Below are 21,712 nucleotides of genomic sequence, written 5' to 3' on the forward strand. Positions count from 1 at the left end.
CTCCCACTCCACCTGCTTGTGTTCCCTCTCCCGCTGGCTGTCTCTATCTCTGTCAAATAAATAAATAAAATCTAAAAAAAAAAACACACACACAACGCACACCCCCTTTAAGACGCGAACGGTTTGCAAAGGACGCCCCCCCGGGACGCAGTGGAAGCTTCAAATTCCTCCGAGGTCCGGGTCAGGCTGGCATCTTGCAAAAGGAGTGCGCTCGGCCCATTAGAAAAAAATTTTATTGAAAAATAAAAATAAAAACCAGGTCTTTGCGGGGGGGGGGGAGGGCAGCCCCCAAAATTTAAAAAAAATCCCCCTTTCTGTTTTGCTTGAGTTCCTAGACCTTAAAAAGGCTGAAAGATCTGTAGCCAAAAAATTAAATGAAAAGAAAGAATATTAACGGGAAAGGAAAGAAGGGGAGGGGGAGGGAAACGCTCCGGAGGGCTCTTAAGGAGTCTTGAAGCCGCAGGGTCCGGGTGAATTTTTTTTTTTTTCTTCCTGAATCACCAGCGGCTGCCTCTTCTGCTCACGGAGTGTGAGTGTGCGTGTGCGCGCATCCTTTCGCTCAATCGTGCCTCATCTTGGGGTTAAATTGCAGCAATGAAATCCTGAAAATTCCCAACAGGGGAAAAAGAGAGAGAGGGAGAGAGAGGTATGCGCCGTTCGCTTTAGCCACTGAGTAGCTGCTCCCGGATGCTGCAATGCCTAGCGTTCCCCCCACCCCGCAATGCCTCCTCCTCCTCCTCCTTCTTCTCTAGGTTTTGCTAAAATAAGACTGGTGTGGAGGGGTGGGGGAAGAGGAAGGAAGAAGGAAAATGGGCTCAAAGGTCTAAACCACTGGCCAGCGAAGCTCCAAAGAGGAGCGATTGATGAGTTTAACGGGAGAAAGACCCACCCAGAATGTCGACACATGATGGCTCGCGACCAATCGCGGAGGCGCGAGGGGACCCGGCTCAGCGGAGTTTGTGGGGGAGAAGAGGGGAGAGCCGGATGGTCGGGAGGCAGAGGGGGAAGTTGGGAGGACAGATTCCTCCTCCCCTGGGAGGAAACCTTGTTTTCCAATGGGTTCCGTTTCGGTTGCAGACAACCGGACGCTCTCAAGCATCTTGCAAGGAGGAGGTCAGGAGGAAGAAACTTCATGATAAAAAAGAGAAGGAGATTCGTGTCCAAGGGTGCAATTAGTCAGTCTCAAAACAAATCTGGTACGTTTAGCAAAAGACACATTTTTGAGGAGAACGATTTGGGGGCACTTCTGTCCAAGTTTCAAGTCACAGAGGCCCTGACTCCAGAGGTGGCAAATCTTAACGGCCAGCAGCAGATAACTAAACCAGGTCCTAGTCGGCTGGAAAGGGCTTCTGGGTGGTGTATTTCGCATTGGAAACCCAGCCTCTGTGGGTTTGTTCACTTCCCCTCCAGAACCACTGCAGTTTATTTCCCATTCCCCTTTTCATATTGTCAAATTTAACAAACACGCAGAAAAATGCCTAAAGCATAAATGTACAGTTGTAGACCTTGCTGGGAAACCAATTCTCTTGAAACTAATACTCAGGTCCAGGGCTACGAAGGGGACATTGCCAGCTTCCCAGGAACACACACACAGGTCTTCCCCCAGCAATAATCACTATTCTGACTTTATACTGTTAATAACCTTGCTTTTCTTTATACCTTTACTACCTGATTGTGCATTCCCAGACAGTACAGTTCAACTTGGCATCTTTTTGGATTCTTACATAAATGGAATCATACAGTATATATCCTGTGATGTCTGGCTTCTTGGTCTAACGTGTCTTTAAGCTTCATTTGTTGTCACCTGTAGCTGTGATTGATTCACTTTCACTGCTACATAGTACTCCATTGAAAGAGTATGCCACACTCCGTTTATCCATTATCCCGTTGATGGACACCTGGATTGTTTCCAGGTGGGGCTTTAAACATTCCTACCTCAGATACTCTGTGCCTATGAGCACGCATTCTGTAGGAATAGCCCTAGTAATGGAATTTCTGGGTCCCAGGGTATGCCTACCTTCAGGTTTGTAAAGTGGTACCAAACTGTCTTTCAAAGTATCGATGTACCAAGAAACCACTGAATTTTTAGAAAGCCATGTACAGACTTGGAAGGCAGGGGTGAGGGCAGGGGTTGGAGAACAGGATGAAGAAGGCAAAGGTTTTTTTGTTGTTGTTGTTGTTTTTGTTTTTTGTGGGTTTTTTTGAGCCTTAGCTAGTTGAATTTGAGTTGATCCCCCCCCATCAGTATTTGAGTTCTTTGGAACATTCTAGAAAAGATACATCTTTATATAAATTCCCCATTCTGTGCCTATGAGTCATCCTTTACAGGTTACTTACAGCACTTTCAAGATTTTCTAACTTGTCAAAATATGGACAAAATGACAAAACCAAGAGCAACCAGAGTTGCAAGGAGATGGGGCATATAGGATTCTCTACAAATAGTAATGATTTTTGTACTTGATGTTGTTTCATATCTCAAGAGCAAATGATAGCCATTGGGAAACAAGAAGTAATCCCAGGTACGTGGATGTCAAGGCCAGTCATGTAAGAAGACCATGTCGTGCAAAGCAAACTTACAATAACTTGTTTTTATGGACTTCCCTGAGAAGACAGTTGAGTTTCATAGCATAAGTGTTACCTACACGGATTTCTGAAGACCTCAGAGTTTTTCAGGAAAGAGTGACCTCTCACTGATAAAGTCCTTATCAGCGTAAAGATTCTATGGAATCTTCACAGAAGCCCCATTTTACAGATGAGAACACTGAGGCTGAGACAGGTTTAAAAACTTACCCAGGTCACTGCCATGAATCTGAAACCACGTCTGACTTGTATTCCGTTAGGTGGAGTGTAATCTGGTACAACCGCTTTGGAAAACTGGCCATTTCTACCGATACTGAATATTTGAATACCCCGTGGTCCAGCATTGGCAATCTTGGGTACATGCCCAGGGGGAATGAGGACATAAGTCCACTGACAGACACACCCTAGGATGTGAACAGCAGCACATTCGTACTGGCTAAAATATGGCGACGTCTCAAATGTCTATCAATAGAAAATGGTTATTGCGCTGTGGAACATTCGTACACGCAGCAGCGAGAATGGATGATCCCCAGCTACACAAAAATGCATGGGCCCATCTCACAATCATGATGTTGAGCAGAAAAAGCCACCCACAAAGTAGAATGTAGTGTATAATTCCTATTCTAGATAGTTCATACACAGACGCATGCAAAGATATATGCGCCTCTGTGTTCATTGCAGCATTATTTACAATAGCCGAGATATGGAAGCAACCAAGTGTCCATCAATAGACAAATGGATAAAGAGGAGATGGTGTGTGTATATATATATACACACACACAGTGTACACACACACACACACACACACACTGGAATTATACATCTATGAGTTATGCAAATTTCTGTGTGTGCTATTTCAAAAGAAAATGTTTGTAATGCTTCTGAATGTAGATTCCAAGTGGCACCACTTGTCATGGTGACCTGTAATTCTCATTGTGTACTTTGACTGTCAAGTCCTTACAACAAACACTGGTCTTTTTTTCTTTTCTTTTCTTTTCTTTTTAACTAGAAGACAAAGAACGGTCCTCCGGACTGCTCTAACTCATGCCTTGACAGCAGACAAGCCAGCTGCATATCAGAACCACCTGCAAAGTGTTGTAAAATTCGGACTCCTGGGCCCTCCCTTCTACCCAAATTCTCATTCAGCAAGTCCTTGGGGGTAGAGCCAGGTTTGGCAATCACTACTCTGGAAGGGGCAGACTTACCATCCTTATCTTGGCATTCTCTAGAGTTGACAAGGGGACATTGTTGACATTTTTTGGTGGAAAAATTCTTTTTTGTTTGGGGCTGTCCTGTGCATTGTGGCCTGTTAGGATGCCTCGCACATGCCCACTAAGTGTCAGTGGTACCCCCAATCTTGTGACAAGCAAAGATAGCCACACACATTTCCAAATGCTCCCCACCAAGTGGCAGAAGAGTCTGCTCTTTCCTCTCATCAAATGGCATTCCCAAAACTCACCCAGACTCTGAAGTTTGACATGTCTGAGTAAACCTCTTCTTCCTCGGAATCTTCCCAAGTCCTCCAAACCCCCCAATCGCTCAATCACCCTTTTCTGGAAAGAACTCAACTCAGGCACCCTGACATGTAACAGGGCTCCAAGTACATTATCCTTATGGATTCACTTTACAGAGAAGAAAAAAATTCATTTACCAAAGGAATGAACCTCTAATATTAGAATCCTATTATCACCTAGCAAATGGGGATGGCTGGGCAAGAAATCTTCATAGGCTCCTCAAATAACTGTAGTAGGTAGTAACTTGCTCCCCATTAACCCAAATTACTAATGTTGACCAGGTAGAATGATATAGAATCTCATTAGCATCATAGACAGAAGCGGTTTAATAGCAGGCCTCCAGAAATCAGTCTCAGCCATTGGTTCTAATCTTTAGCACATCTGCCAGCTGGAGGTTTAATTTATCAATCAGCAGCAGCATTACCATACTGGCTTTGAGAATGTTATTCAATTGAACAGGGCTAGCATCTCTGAAATAAGTGCCCCAAATAAATAACTGCAAATCGCATTCATTTGGCTGCTAAAACAATTACCAGCTAATCCAGTCATGTTGAGTTGCAAAATGGATCAGCCAAAAGACATTTGGTCTGGGACTTCTGGTCTGGATACCAGTCGGGGAATGACTACCAAGATCTTTGGGAGATAGAGGGTATAAATGACAAAACACAAATCTTATCCAGACATTTGTGGGTCATGATGTAGGCAGGAAGAGTGAATCCAGAGATGGAATGTGGCTGTCACTCCAGACATGACATTACAGAGCAGTACGTGTCCTACACATTTCTAAAAACAAATAGGACAGAGCCTAATTCTGGATGCAGACCTGGGTTCAAATCCTAACTATAGTGCTTCCTAGCTGTGTGTTTTTGGAAAAGCTCTTGGCCTCTCTGAACTACAGCTTCCTCATGTGTAAAAAGGAGACAAATCTCCTTATCCCACAGGTTGCTGTAAGAATTAATGAAGATCAAGCAGCTAAGCGCTTAGCACAATGACTGGTACACGATAAACAATCAAGAAGTGGTATATAGATTTTAAAAAATCACCACCAGGGTGGAAAGATATTCCATGTTCATGGATAGGAAGACTCAATATAATCAAGGCCAGTCCTTCCCAACTTGATCTACAGATTCTACGCAATCTCAACCAAAATTGCAGCAAGTCGAGCACAGTGGGGAGTCTGCTTGAGGATTCTCTCTCCCTCTGCCCCTCCCCCTCAAATAAATAAAATCTTTTTTAAAAAATTGCAGCAAGTTATCTTGCGTATATTGACAAACTGATTCTAAAGTTTATCGAGAGAGATAAAAGACCCAGAATAGCCAACATGAACAATGTTGAGGGAGAACAAAGTTGGAAGACTGACACTACCCGACTTCAAGACTTACTGTAAAGCCACAGTAATCAAGACAGTATAAGATCAATGAAACAGAAGAGAGAGCTCAGAAATAGACCAACTGATCTTTGACAAAGGAGTAAAGGAAATACAAGGAAAACCTGTCTTTTCAATGAGTAGTGCTGGAACGACTGGACATACACATCCACAAAATGAAAGAAATCTAAACACAGATCTTAGGCTCTTCATATAAATTAAAATGGATCACAGACTAAATATAAAATACAAAACTATAAAACTCCTAAAAGATGACAGAAGAGAAAATCTAGATGACCTTGGAATGAATTAAAAAGCTGAACTTCATTAAAATGAAAACTCTCCACTCTGCAAAAGACACTGTCAAGGGATGAGAAGACAATCCAAAGATGGGAAGAAAATATTTGCAAACATATGTCTAATAAAGGACTGTTATCTAAACTATACGAAGAGTTCTTAAAACTCAACGATAAGAACGTGAACCTGATTTTTAAATGAGCCAAAGACCTTAACAGACACCTGGACAAAGATACACAGATGGCAAACAAGCATATGAAAAGATTCCCCATGTCATACGTCATCAGGGAAATGCAAATTAAAACAAGGAGATACCCCTACACACCTATTAGAGTGGTCCAAATCCAGAGCACCGACAACACCAAATGCTGGCGAGAATGTGGAGCAACAGGGCTCTCATTCACTGCCGGTGGGAATGCAAAATGGTGCCGTCATTCCGGAGGACAGTGTAGTGGTTTCTTATAAAACCCATCTTACTCTCATCATAGGATCCAGCAATGGCATTCATTGGTATTTACCTAAAGGAACTGAAGACTTCTATCCACACAAAACCCTGCACACGGATGCCAATACGCAGCTTTATTCATAAATGCCAACACTTGGAAGCAACCGAGGTGTCCTTCAGTAGGTGAATGGATAAACTTTGTGACACCCAGACGATGGGATGTTATTCCGTGCTAAAAAGAAATGAGCTCTTGAGAAATGAAAAGACATGGGGGAACCTTCAACGTATTACTAAGTTCAAGAAGTCAGTCTGAACAAGCTGAAGACTGCATGATTGCACGCGTACGACATTCTGGAAGAGGCAAAACTACAGAGACAGTAAAAAGATCACTGGTTGCCAGGGTTCGGGGAGAAGTAGAGATGAATAGATGGAGCACAGAGGATTTTTAGGGTGGCGAAACTACTCTGAGACTAGAATATTGATGGATCGTGGCATTACACATTTCTCGAAATCCACAGAATGTACACCGAGAGTGAGCCCTAATGTAAACTAAGGACTTTGGGTGATAACGGTGTGTCCATGAATGTTCATCAGCTGGAATGAGTGTACCTTCTGCTGGGGATGTCGATGATGGGGGAGGCTGTGTGTGTGTGTGGGGGGGTATATGGGGAATCTCTGTACCTTCCGCCCCATTTGGTTGTGAATCTAAAACTGCTCCAAAAAATAAAGTCTATATTTAAAAATCACCGTAAGTCAACTTTCCATACCTGGGATCTGAGTCTGTGAATGTCATTGACCCAGACTGATTTCAATATCGGGTTATTTTTATTTTTTTAAATAAACTTTTTATTTTGGGAGAATTTCGGATCTACCAATAGCCTGAAAAGGTAGTACGAGAGAGTTACCATATGCCCTTCATCCAGCTTCCCCTCATGTTAACATCTTACATAACCCATAACTAAGAAACCAACACCAGTACAACGTGAGAAAGAGAGAGAGAGCGGGAACGCGCGCACAGGAGAGCACAAGCGGGGGAGGGACAGAGAGGGAGAAGTAGACTCCCTGCTGATCGGGGAGCCTGATGCAGGACTCAATCCATGACCCTGGAGATCATGCGCGGAGCTGACGTCAGACACTTAACTGACTGAGCCACCCAGGCGCCCAGGTAGGATGCTATTAACTAAACCCTAACTTTACTCAAATTTCACTAGTTTTTCCACCAATAACCTTTCCTGTTTGGAGATCCCAACCAGGATGCCACATGCTATTGAGTCATCTGGTCTCCCTACTCCCCTTTCTTTGTGATGGTTTCTTTCCTTGTTTCTCACAATCTTGATATTTGTACGAGTACCCGGTCAGGAATTTTGTAGAACGCCCCTCGGGTTGGGTTTGTCTGCTATTCGCTCATGATTAGACTGGGAGACTCATGGGAATCAGATTTGCCTTCTGTCTATATGGCTCCGGACTCAGGAAAGAAATTGCAACAGGAACACATATTTGGGGGTTATCATGGGGTGAGCGGTAGCCCTTAAAGATATGCCCACATCCTGATTTCCAAAACCTGAAAATGTGATCTTATTTGGAAAAAGTTATCTCCACAGATGCCATCAAGTTAAAGGATTTTGAGATGAGCTTATGCTGGATTCTGTGGGTGGGCTCTAAACCCAAGGACAAGTGTCCTCATAAGAGACAAGAGAAAGAGAAGACAGACACAGAGGGGATGGCACATGGAGACAGAGGCAGAGTCTGGTGTGAAGCCTCCATACACTGAGGAATCCCAAGGATTGCCAAAAACACCAGGAGCTGAGAGAGAGGCAAGGAACAGATTCTCCCCTGAGCCTGTGGAGAGTGTGTGGCCCTGCTGACTCCCAAATGGTGAGAGAATCTCTTTCTGTTGCTTTAAGCTACCTAGTCTGCAGTAACTACGGCAGTGCCAGCAACTAGCACGGGGACCATCAGATTACACACGGTATGAATGCCCTGGAAGTGGGCGGAATAATTCGGGACTATGGACCCGGAGAGGGTTGAGGTCTTCGGAAGGATTCCTGAGAAGGGCTGACGTTTAAAGGCAGAGCAGAGAAACAGAAGCCTCTAGTGGGGGCTGAGAAGTCACCATCAAGGAGGCAGGAGGAAAATGTGGTGCGTGATGCCAAAAAACCCCAGGGATGGGGGATCTGGCGTCAAATGTTGCCAAACATAAAGCCCAATAAGGACTGAAAAATACCGCCCCGGTTCTGCCACATATATGATAACGGCAGTAAGGTCACGGTTTTTCAAATGAGTCATTCTTCCTTTAGGGTAAAACACACATCACATAAAATTGACCTTCTGAACTATTTTTAAGTGCACAGGTCAGTGGCGTTGGATATAGTCACATTGCTGTGCGACCACCCCTGCTATCCTTCTCCAGATCTCTTCTATTGTCCCAAACAGAAACTCGTCCCCACTGAACACGAACTCCCATCCCCCTCCCCCAGCCCCTGGCACCTGCCATCCTAGTTTCTGTCCCTATGGATTTGACCCCTCTAGGGACCTCGTATAAAGTGGGGTCATACAGTATTTGTCCTTCTATGGCTTGCTTATTTCACTTAGCATAATGTCCTCAAGTTGGAGAGTCCTTCACTTTTTAGAAGTATGTATTAAAATATTTACCGATGAGATCATGTGATGTTTGAGGTTTGCTTTACCATAACCCAGGGTTATGGTAAAGCAAATTAAAGCAAATCTTTAATTTGCTGTAACTTGCTGTAATTAAACCACAGGTTTGCTTCAATTTGCAAAGTAAGGTTATGTTAAAAGTTTAGATACAGGATCATAAGTTGAGCCATGAGCTGGTAATTACTGAAGACGGGTAGTAGGAATACGGTAGGCTATCATTCTAGTCTCTCTTCTTTTGTGTATGTTTGAACTTTTCCAAAAGGAAAAATACTCTTCTTATCAACCACTTGAAGCATTCTTGATGTGCATTGCGACGGGAACCTCACACTTAATTATGGAAACAAAAGTACTCAAGCTTACTATATTCTCAGGCAATTACGAGTTATAGTCAGCATCTAGCCCCCTCTGTAAGTCAGGAGCGTGATTAAATGCTTACCTATATATTCATGCGTATCCGGAGACATTAGCGAAGGGAAATTGAATCAAATGAACCCCATATGCTCAGGGAAACCCCGTCTTGGTTTTTCTGGACTGAGAGCTGAGCTAGGTCCCTTCAACTTGAAAAAGAACAAGTTCTGCCACATCTGAGATAAAGTCACAGATGACAGAGCCAACATGCTGGCTCACCTGCAACACTGGAGAAAAATGGTCAACTCCGTTGACATTCATCCATGCAACAAATGTTTACTAAGCATCTATTCTATATCAGGCCCTATGCCAGGCATCAGGGATACCTACAGCCATGAACAGAACAAATACGAAATTCATGTTTTAGGGCAGGAAAAACCTGGAAAAAAAAATGAGTGAACTGGGGTAGGTCTAGCAAACGTCAGGTAGAGATCGTCTTTAGAAGAAAAATGGAGGGATGCCTGGGTGGCACAGCGGTTAAGCGTCTGCCTTCGGCTCAGGGTGTGATCCTGGCGTTATGGGATCGAGCCTCACATCAGGCTCCTCCACTATGAGCCTGCTTCTTCCTCTCCCACTCCCCCTGCTTGTGTTCCCTCTCTCGCTGGCTGTCTCTCTGTCAAATAAATAAATAAAATATTTAAAAATAATAATAATAATAAAAAATAAAATAAAATATAGGTTTTAGGTGAAGAATGCGACTCTCAAACTCGGGGTTGTGAGTTCGAGCCCCACCTTGGGTGTGGAGCCTACTTAAAAATAAACAAATACATTAAATAAATAAAAATGTCCCACTAGGGTGCCTGGATGACTCTGTCAGTTAAACTGAACGTCTGCCTTCAGCTCAGGTCATGGTCCTAGGGTCATGGGATCGAGCCCCGGTTTCTCCCTCTCCCTCTGCTGCTCCATGCCACCACCACCACCAACCCCCTCTCGTGCCCTCTCACTCCCCCTCTCTCTCTCAAATAAATAAATAAAACTTTTTTTTTAAAATGCTCTCACTGGGGGTACCTGGGTGGCGCAGACGTTAAGCGTCTGCCTTTGGCTCAGGGCATGATCCCGGCATTCCAGGATCGAGCCCCACATCGGGCTCCTCCACTAGGAGCCTGCTTCTTCCTCTCCCACTCCCCCTGCCCCCTGCTTGTGTTCCCTCTCTCGCTGGCTGTCTCTCTCTGTCTAATAAATAAATAAATAAATAAATAAATCTTTTTAAAAAATGCTCTCACTGCATTTCACATGTGCCCTCATTAAAGCACCTGACTTTATAAAATAAAAATAAAATATAGGCTTTATTACTATTCAGATATGGTGAGGCCAATGGTCAGGAGCTGACTGCCATTGGATAGAGAGCTCATTCTCTGCACAGAGGCCAAGAGGAGGGGGGACGCCATGTCGCCATGTCACTTGGGCCACAGAGGGACCACAGAGGGACTCACCAGATTGCTCAGAGGGGAAAGGAGCAAAGGCAAAATGTGGGCAAGGACCTCTGTTGTGCTTTCCTCGGGAAGAAAGAAGCAGAGTGGGGTAAGCAAGCTTAGGATTGGCGAGTTCGAATAACTTCAGGGCTCTGGGACATGAGGCTGCCTCTGGTTGTCTGGAGCCTGGGCCCCGCGTGAACAGGGCAGATGGATGGTGGCCCTGAGTGTGAGAGATCCACAGAGGAGCTGGGGGGTACGGGCTCTGGATTTGGTTGGGTTTGTATTTGAAACACACGCTCCCTGGTGAGTCCTTTACTGTTTCAAATGATCGGCCATCCCTGAGATTGGCAGTCCAAGTACCCAAAACACATGGCTACTGCTTTTAAATCACCTTCGAGACTTTTCCTCCCATAAAGTCACAGCACGTCCCCTAAAATGTTTTGAGTTCTGAGACCTCCAGGTCCTGCCTATCCTGTTCACTGCTCCAGCCCCAGCAACCAAGAGAGGTCGAAATTGGACCCCATTGCCTCGAAAAGTGAACCGGGCAAGTTTCAGAGAAGTGTGGAATGTGAACTATCTTTATAAGAGAGAGACAGAATACGTGAAAATTTAGAAACAGTTGTCGGGATTTTTTTTAAGAAGAAGCAAAGGATAAACCAGGACCAAATACAAACAATGTCGTAATAGGGAGAGAGAGGGACGGAGGCAGGGACAGAGATGAGAAGAATCCGGTCCTGATATCCGATTAGAATCATTGCAGCATTACTTCCCTGAGCAACGTGGACTTACCCCTTTTATTTTCTTCTGTTTCGACCAATGACTGAAAAAGAGAGCGGGAAGCACGCACACAACAACAACAGAGAATGTGGTAAGAGTTAAGCTTGGCGACAACATGAATGGGAACACACGCGTGTCTACAGGGTTACACGTAAATATATGCATACATCTGTGATGTCCTTCCATAGCTGTTCTGCCTTTTCTGTCACTGAGATGACAACAGCTAAATAATCTCATGTCCCATATGGCGCCCCGACTGTCACGAAGTTAACAAGCTGAACGTTAAGGAGGGCTTGTGATGAAAAAGAAGAGCTTTTGAATTAGGGGAAGGTAGGTGTGTCATGGGTGAGGCCGGCACCGTCGGCCCGAACCTGACCGCTTCAGGGCCCGCAGCTCTGACTTCCCACTGCCAGCCCCGGATGGGGGCAAGGAGGCTCTTTCTGGCCATGCAGGGTCCATGCCGCAGGCTGGGACGCTGGGAAATGAATGCTCCTGGGGGCCTCCTTCAACCCGTGACTGATGGAAGTTGGTAGATAAATACCCCGGCTCCCTTGGTCCTAGGCTGCGGTAGCTCTGAGGACTGTGCTCTCTGCTGCCCACTAGGGTCCCCACTGGTAACTGGGTACCAGTTGCTCCCGGTGACTTGCCTGATGGCCTATCCATTACAGGTTCTTCCCTTCTCTGCTCCTCCGCCAGTGTGTCCTGCGAGCTACCCCCAAAGCAGTTGAATCTCTGCTTCCAGATCTGCTTCTGGGGGGAACCCAAAGACAACGGAGTTGGACAGAGTCTGTTAAGCTCTTTCAAATATTGTGCGTCCAAAGGAAGCTCCTTCCTTCCTCCCTCCCTTCCTTCCTCCCACCCTCTCTTTCTTTCTTTCCTTCCTTCCTCTCCTCTTCATTATTCCCCTTCCCCTCTCTCTCTCTTCATTCTTTCCTTCTACAAAAAAATATGTAAGGGGCTTTAGGATGAAAGTTGAATATAAATCAGGAACCCCTGATATATGTGCTTTCCTAGCCCCGTTGTATAATAGAAAACTCTCAGAACTGGGGCGCCTGGGTGACTCAGTCAGTTAAGTATCTAACTCTCATTTCAGCTCAGGTCATGCTCTCAGGGTTGTGAGATGGAGCCCCACATTGGGCTCCCACTCAGCATGGGGTCTGCTTGAGATTCTTTCCCCCTCCTTCTGCTCCTCCCCCCAAGCCCTGCTCGTGCTCTCTCGCTCTCTAAAATAAAGAAAGAAAGAACATCTTAAAAAAGAAAAAAATCCCAGAACTACTCGTCCAAAGATTTGGACTCGCTCTCTCCACAATGTAGCCTCAAGCCTCATGTGGCCACTAGAGTATTTGAAATGTGATTGATCCAACTCGAGATATAAGTGTAAGAATACATACCAGATTTCGAAGACTTAGTACAAGAAACAAAATTCAAAATACCTCGTTAGTAATGTTTATATTCCACGCAGGTGGAAATGATGACATTTTCAATATATTGGGTTAAATAAAATATATTATTAAAACTAACTTTACTTGTCTCTTTTCACCTCTTCTAACATGGCTGCTTGAACATTGAAAGTTACACATGTGACTGCTGTTGTTTTTCTGTTGGACGGTGTTGGTCTGGGTGAGGTTCCAGCTCCGCACTTCCGAGCTCCATGACTTTTCACTGCCATGAAGACGGTTTCCTCACTCAGGAACAACACAGCAACAGTAAGAGTACCATTCCTCCATACATTAGGAGGAATGAACACTTATTCTCCCTGAGCTTGTTTCCTTTTCTGCAAAATGGGGATGAGAGCAGGACGCGCTCCAGGGAATCATGGAAGGGATAAATGATGCCCCATACGGGCTGCACGAGGGGAGTAAAAAACGAGTGCAGGCTTCCTTGACGATAGTTACTGCATGTTGGGCGAGATTGCATCTCATGTCCCAAGGAGGCATCAGGTGCTCCAAAAATAAGGAAGGCAGGGGCAGCTGGATGGCACAGTCGTTAAGCATCTGCCTTCGACTCAGGGCATGATCCCAGCGTTCTGGGATCGAGCCCCACATCAGGCTCCTCCGCTGGGAGCCTACGTCTTCCTCTCCCACTCTCCCTGCTTGTGTTCCCTCTCTCGCTGGCTGTCTCTCTCTGTGTCAAATAAATAAATAAATAAAAATCTTAAAAAAAAAAAATAAGGAAGGCAAACAGAGGGAAGGGCCCATCGGAGACACAGACAAGAAAAGGTTGCAGAAAAAGAGATCTCAACAACACTCATCGGAAGGGAATAAAAGTTCCATCTAAGAATTACACGCAGAGAGAAACATAAATGCATACAGTTCAGGCTGCTCAAATGCATGTGGTCCCACAGAGAGACCATCCGGATTGACTTGACAGACAATTAAACCTCTCTTCTGTGTCTTTTTTATTCCTTCCCCTGGCCTCGCCTGTGCCTTTTGTTGAAGAAAATACTTTCATCCCATGCTGACAGAAATCACTTCACTCTCCTACCTGAACGCTCAAGAACGGGTCTCAAAGTGTTCTGAGTTCCCAAATCAAGAAAACACACAAGTCACCCTAAGAAAGAGATTGAATTGGGCTCACAGATGTTTACAAGGCAGCACGAGGTGTGGTTGAGGCTGTGTGGCTTTGGGCAAGTTGTTCAACCTCTCTGGCTTCAGTGTGCTCATCTGTGAAATGGGGTGATTACACTTAATGGGTGGCTGCGAGAATTTTTTTTTTAAGATTTTATTTATTTATTTGACAGAGAGAGAGACAGCCAGCGAGAGAGGGAACACAAGCAGGGGGAGTGGGAGAGGAAGAAGCAGGCTCCCAGCAGAAGAGCCTGACGTGGGGCTCGATCCCAGAACTCTGGGATCACGCCCTGAGCCAAAGGCAGACGCTTAACGACTGAGTCACCCAGGCACCCCGGCTGTGAGAATTAAATGAGATAATACACACAGCATGCTGGACAGACTCAGAGCCTGCTAACTCTCCCTGCCTCCAACCTGGACTCATGTTCATTACCAAAAAGATGCCCGTCCCCCCAGATAAGCGTGAGCCTTTTCTTTCAACTTTTTATAATTTGCTTTAAAATGTTTTTCAAAAGTAAAGTAATTTCCATGTTTAAAAAAAATATATTAAGCCACCGTCCTGTGACTAACCCAATACAAACAGTAGGGGTATTCTGTTGTATTTCTGTCTGGTGCCTCCCTCTCCCCCGCCCTGTATTTTTATTTTACGGACAGAGGTAATTATAGTGTAAAGATGTTTTATATACAATAATTCCTCATCATCAGAGTATTCACTATATGGTTCATTATCCAGATATCCACACAGTTAGGAGCTTAGGGAAGCAAAAGTCATCCTAACATAAACGCGTTCACTAATGAACCGATACCTTCACAATTTCCCGTTCCAGAGACTAGCACAAACATCGCTTTGGAGTCCATCAGATCGATGTGTTTGCCAATGTTTATCTCAGATTGTTGATGGCTGTCTGAGCTTCGATGATATAATTTGAAATGACGTGAATTGATTGCAACATGAAAATTGGAAACCTTTGCAAAAGATGGCAGGATTTCATGAAGTCAATGCAAGTGATGTGGGGGACCACTTGCAGTGTAGAGGGGTGCCGCTGCCAAATGACGAACCTGTGAAGCCAGTTACCAAGTTCAAAGCAGAAAACGAGCGGATGACAGGGAGGAAGGCTTCAAACGAGAATGAGCTAATGAGGACGTCATTTTAAAGACCCTCTGGGGAAACTGAGGAAGACCTCTCATCAGTGTGCAAAAGTGACTCCCTGCCCGATCACATGACGAAAGACAAAGATGAGACGAAAGGTGGTCCATTGTTCGACCACACAATTTCAACAGGAAATGACACCAATGCAAAAATGTGTTGACCGTTGACTCATTCTTTGTTAATTGAAAGAATGAGAGCAGGGACGCCGGGGGTGGCTCGGTCCCCGGCTCGGTCGGTTAAGTGTCAGACTCTTGATTTCAGTTCAGGTCATGATCTCAGGGTCCTGGATGGAGCCCTGCATTGGGCTCCATGATCAGCTGGGAGTCTGCTGGGGATTCTTTCTCTCCCTCTCCCTATGCCCCTCCCCCCTCTCTAAAATAAATAAGTAAATCTTAAAAAAAAAAAAAAAGAACGAGAACATATTTGCAATCATTACTTACATTTTGTTCAACATGATTGAAAGACAAACTTCGGTTTATGAAGACAAAGTCCCACCTGGATTCTGAGTTTCAGTGGGTTCATTCTGAACAGCTCTTCCTGGGACTAAGTATTCTGGAACAGAGAAGGTTTCCTCTACCACCTTCTCACTTGGCATCATATTATAAGCATCCTTTTAAAGGCTACATTTACTTACTTAGTTCCCTTTTGCAAACTTTTAATAATGTTTCCAACTACATGCTTTTAAAAGTAAGAGGGCAATGAATAACATTGTGTCTTGGTGTTTTGAGGGCAAAGATATTGTCCTCTTGTCCCATGGGTGGAATTACTGGGTCAGATGGAGATTTGCTGCATTTATAAGATCCTTGATACATATTTCCAAGTGTCTTTACAGACTGGCTATTCAAATACGTTCTGCCTCATATATTAAATATATTTCTTGAGCACCTACTATGTGCCTGGAGCTGTTCTAGGCACTCGGGACACAGCCCAGAACCGCAGGGTCTCAAATCCCTGCCCTCACTGAGGTCACATTCTAACTGGGGAAAATGGCCAATAAAGAAATAAGTACTTAATATGGCAAATGTAGTGTAGAAACATGAAGTCAGGCATGGGGACCAAAGTGCGGTGGGTTACAGACAGGATGGCCAGGGAAGCCTCCTTACCCTGGTAACATTCAAGCTGAAACTTGAAGGAAGTGAAGAAAGGAGCCATCAAAAATCTGTGGAAGAGAATTCCAGGCTGAGGGAACAGCAAGTGCAAAGGTCCTGAGGCAGGAACATGCTCGGTGTGTACAGATAAGTAGGTGAGGGTAGAACGTGCAGAGCCTTCTGGATTGCAGTGAGGACTTTGGCTTTTATTCTGAGGAAGCTGGGGACCATGAAGGGTGCTGAAAAGAGAACTGACTCAAGTAGTCAAAGTCTCTCCCTGGCCGCCTGAGCAGAGAGAAGAAAAGAGAAGCTGGGAGACTGAAAAAAGGCAATTGCACTGGTCCAGGTGAGACACCATGGGAGCCATGACTAGGTGAGTGCCGTGGAGAGTTATTTCTGCATTTATTTTCAAGGCAAAGCAGACAGGCGTTGTTTATGGATTGGACGTGGGGTGGCAGTGAAGGGCAGGAGTCAAGGACTCCTTGGGGATTTTCACATGAGCAGCCTAAGCACAGAGCTGCCATCAGCCAAGATGGAGGAGACCAAGGGAGGGGTGGTGTGGGAGGGGATAGCGAGCCACATTACCACGTCCCTCTTGAATTACAGAATCACCCCACAGCAGCATTCATAAAGAATGAAAATGCAAACATCTATTAATAATTATTTGCAAATGCTGCACATTAGGTAGTTTAGATAAACCCTGCTCTCTGGGAATTTTGCCAGAAAAATCCCGAACTAAGCTTCCACAGCTATCAAAGCCAATAAAATGCCATCAGGGAGACTATGGAGAAAGGCGAAGTCTCTGCGTTGTGTGAGAATCTATTTAATCTAACATTATCATTCCTTCGTCTACCCCTCTATAAGCCTGGGGATAATCTGAACATAAAGATAAACATAAGGAAGTCCGAAGGAGGACTGGAGTCGAGAAAACAAAGTAATCGTGGGAATAGGGTATTTGGCAATTTCAGGACAGACTGGCTGAGGACTCCTCAGTCTACCAGAAGATTAAATGTAACTACCTCCCCGCACTGAGAGCCCCCTTCCTTTCCCTCTTTGCCCCCTACCCTCTGCCAACTCTGGATTAGAGTCTTTATCTCTACTTCCATTGTTCATGGAATGGTCCGCCATATTGTAGCTCATTTATTCATTCATTTAACAACTAATTATTAAGCATCTGTTACATTCCAGACATTGTAACAGACACCTGAGACAGAGTGTTTCAGAGACAGCTGGTTGCCCACCTACTATTCACTCATGTCTTCTTCTCTAGCTTTCAGAACTACATTTCCTGGGCTCCTCTTCAGGGAGGTGTGGCCATGTGAACAATGCTGGCCAGTGAAACATAAGGGCACGGGTCTCAAATGAACTTTGTCCTTTGAAATTCTTCTTGCCTGAAATGCAGATGTGATGTCTGGGGCTGCAGCAGCCATTTTGCAACTGACCACGAAGGGAAAAAAGTCCTTGGGCCACTGCAACATTTTATTTTATATACAGACAAATAAAATTCTTGACTGCTACATGGAAATGGTCTGAACAAGCTGTCTTTACCTGTTTCGTAACACAAGACTGCTCGAGTACAAAAACCAGTTTTATTTAGCTTTGTAAGCCCTCAAGAAATGTCAGATGAATTAACGAATGAATGAGGTAGTTCTATTTTCACAACTGAAAACCAGTGGGCCAGATTTAGGGTCCCCACAAAATGTGTAGTGGAGGCCATCTGAGATCCCCCCCCACACACACACACAGGTTTCCACAATGAACTCCTACAGCCTTGGAAAACCTCATCTGTGAAAGAGGAATAATCACAGTATCTATCAGGGGCTTTTTGTAAGGATCAAGTTAGTCACTGCAGCTAAAGGATCCAGAATGATATCCGGCCTGCTCTAAGAACTATTTACATAGAGTCACTGGTGTCAAGCCCTGACCTCCTGAGCTAAAGCAGATCCCAGAGCGCTCTTTCACGACTATTTCTTGCTTGTTTATTTACGTTACGAGCATCTCTCCTGAGAACATCGTTCTCCATTTGCCTGCTCTACCCCTGTCAGACCCATTCTCTACCCTTCTCTCCTCTGAGTATCACCCAGTTCCCAGGCTCCCTGGATTCCCTGAACAACAACAAGCACCTGCAGGAACCCAGAGCAGGGAGAAGAAAGAAGGGAGGGTACTTCTTCCTCATTCCCTCTCTGATTTGGTGTCGCATCTCTGGTGAGTGGCGGTGTCCCTCCACCATGACGGCTCCTGCCAGGTACCCCCTCCTCCATGGCTCCTGCTCTCCCTGGCTCTGGCCCCGCCATTGCTTCAACTCAAGGGTGGTGAGGGCTCTCTGCTATTGCCAGTTCCTGACTGTCCCCAGCCCTTGTGGGCTCCCTTACCTCCGTCCACACTTCTTCAAGCCAGTCCCTCCTTAAAGGCTCTTCATTTGAACTATGGGGGTGGGTGGGTGAATTCTGTGTCCTCTTTGGACCTTGAGAGACTCCTCCCAGCTGGTGGTAAAGTCCACGTGGGCACAGAACCCACACCTGCTTTACTCACCAGTGCCCCAGACCCAGCACACAGCCTGGTGTGGAGAAGATGTTTAATAAATATTTGTGGAATAACTAATGCCAGTTCCCATAAAAAAAAAAATCAGAATTCTAAAATAATAAGACACCACTATTTTTGTCCATTAAATTAACAAAAATAGTTTAACACAAAATACTAGATGCAGGTTAGTGCCCATTCAAATGTGGACTCAGGCATTGTTGGTAAATGTGTAAATTGGTACAACCCTTTGGAGAAGTCACTTGCCCCTATGTATCAGAAATCTTTAAAAATGGGTCCCATTTTTTTTTTGACCCAGTAAAACTACTTCTGGCAATCTATATACAAAGGAAATCATCCAAAGAAAGGAAAAGGCATATGAAGATTTTATAGTAGCGTTTTTGTATAATGTTTAAATATGTCCAATAATAGGGAAATTAAATCGGTTCTAGAGGGAAAAAAAAATCTTACATGGCCATCAAAATGATAGTGTGGGGGCCCCTGGGTGGCTCAGTCGTTAAGCGTCTGCCTTCAGCTCAGGGCGTGATCCCAGAGTCCTCGGATCGAGCCCCACATCAGGCTCCACTGGGAGCCTGCATCTTCCTCTCCCACTCCCCCTGCTTGTGTTCCCTCTCTCTCTGGCTGTCTCTCTCACTGTCGAATAAATAAATAAAATCTTTAAAATAAATAAATAAATAAATAAATAAATAAATAAATAAATAAATAAAATGATAGTGTGAAAATGTGGTGCATAATGGGATCTATTTTACTGACAGTTCCTTCGCTGGTTGGATCTTCAGTGAGAATCCGCTACCCCATGCTGGGCGTGCATCAGTGAACAAGTCTAACACCGTCCCTGCCCTTGGGGAGCTGACATTCTAAAGAGAAGAAAAACACGAACGGGGTAAATAAGTAAAACGTAGAGTCTGTCCGATGGCGGCAACCGCTCAGGACAAAGATAAAACAGCCAACTCATTTGTGCGAAATTCAAAACAGGCACAACTAATCTCCGCTTATGGATAAATTGGGGAACTTCCACGCAAGGGGATATCACACAGCAACGGAAAAGCACCAGCTCCGACCTACACAACGAGAAACTCAATCCATGATGATACAAACCAGCAGTTGCGTCAGGGGTGGCGGTACTGGCCTGGGATGGGGCCTGAGGGAATGTTGGGTGGGGGGAGGGAATGGAAGGGTTGGAAGGGTTCTTAATCTTGAACCAAAGGTGGCCCCACAGCTATCCGCAGAGCCAAAAACGTACTGAGGCGCAGTTAAGATTTGTGAACTTGGCCGTGTGGTAGCCCAAATTAAAAAATAAACAAGGACAGGGGCACCTGGGTGGCTCAGTCGGTGGAGCGATCAGCTCTAGGTTTCAGTTCAGGTTATGAGCCCAGGGTCCTGGAATCGAGTCCCGCATCGGGCTCCTTGCTCAGCAGGGAGCCTGCTTCTCCCTCTCGCAGGAGGAAGCCTCCCGCTCTCCCTGCTTGTACTCTACCACTCTGACAAAGAAATAAATAAAATCTTAAAAAAATAATAATCTTTAAAATATAAAAATATATAAATAAAACAAAAAATAACCGGGGAAAAGAAGCAAGGGGGAACTGGGGCTGGTAACGGTTGGTGCTGGTGGCGTAAGGGCTGCTTGCGGGGTTGGGCGGGGTCTGGGAAGGGATCAAACACCTGAAGGAGGTGAGGGGAGGAGCCAAGCAGATGGCAGGAACGAGTCAGAGGAATGAGAAAGCCCTAAGAAAGGAATGTTAATGGGGCGCCTGGGGGGCACAGCGGTTGAGCGTCTGCCTTTGGCTCAGGGCGTGATCCCGGCGTTGTGGGATCGAGCCCCACATCAGGCTCCTCTGCTATGAGCCTGCTTCTTCCTCTCCCACTCCCCCTGCTTGTGTTCCCTCTCTCGCTGGCTGTCTCTCTCTCTGTCGAATAAATAAATAAAATCTTTAAAAAAAAAAAAAGAAAGGAATGTTAATAATTAGGTATTAATAGTTGTACATTGATTAATCAGCGCGTATCTTTGAGCTCCTGCTCCGGGCTAGGGATGCGTTAAAAGAAAAACTGAAAAAAAGAAAGAAAAAAAGAAAAACTGGACAGAGAGCCCTTATCTTCTTATTAATCAAATAATCACATCAACAAAAGCTAAATGACAATGTTGACAAGGACCATGAAAGCAAGGCACGGATGCCATAAAGCAGGGGTGGTAGGAGAGAGACAGAGACAGATGGCAGAGAAAGAGAACAGGGAGAGAGACAGTGGCAGAGACAGAGAGAGATGTCAATAAGGTGAATTCTATTTGGGGTTTTCTGAAGGCTCTTTTCCACAGCTGAATAATAACAGTAATAGCCTAGTAATTAGTATACAGCAGCTCAGTCTCTCTCTCGCCTGGGGCTGGCAGAGAAAATAACCACTTGTTCTGGAGAAGGGGCCAAGGACTTAAGGAGACATTTGAAAGAAAAATCAGTCTAGAAGTCATGCATTGAAGAAAAACAGTCTGAAGTTTCTGGCAGAGTCAGGAGACCCTGGGGTCGGGAAGGAAGGTGGGGATGTTAAAAAAAAAAAAAAAAAGAGGGGCGCCTGGGTGGCACAGCGGTTAAGCGTCTGCCTTCGGCTCAGGGCGTGTTCCCGGCGTTATGGGATCGAGCCCCACATCAGGCTCCTCCGCTTTGAGCCTGCTTCTTCCTCTCCCACTCCCCCTGCTTGTGTTCCCTCTCTCGCTGGCTGTCTCTATCTCTGTCAAATAAATAAATAAAATATTAAAAAAAAAAAAAAAGGAAAAACAAAATTATTTCTCAAGTCGGTCCTGATGGTCAAAGGGATCTTGGTAGAGTGAATTGGAAAGACTTGACTCTAAAACACGGTCTTCACGGATGTAGTTGCTGACCCTTCACCACCAAAGCCATACCCTCTGTATGTGTGTT

General features: G+C 45.0%; 1 protein-coding gene across 1 annotated transcript in view; it reads right to left on the minus strand.

Moving 5' to 3' along the window:
* Positions 1 to 21,712, minus strand: part of LOC117801735 — a 74,810-nt gene that overhangs the window by 2,748 nt on the left and 50,350 nt on the right. The gene's annotated exons all lie outside the window — the stretch shown is intronic.

Source organism: Ailuropoda melanoleuca, chromosome 4 (assembly GCF_002007445.2).
Source record: "Ailuropoda melanoleuca isolate Jingjing chromosome 4, ASM200744v2, whole genome shotgun sequence".
NCBI classification, from domain to species: Eukaryota; Metazoa; Chordata; class Mammalia; order Carnivora; family Ursidae; genus Ailuropoda; species Ailuropoda melanoleuca.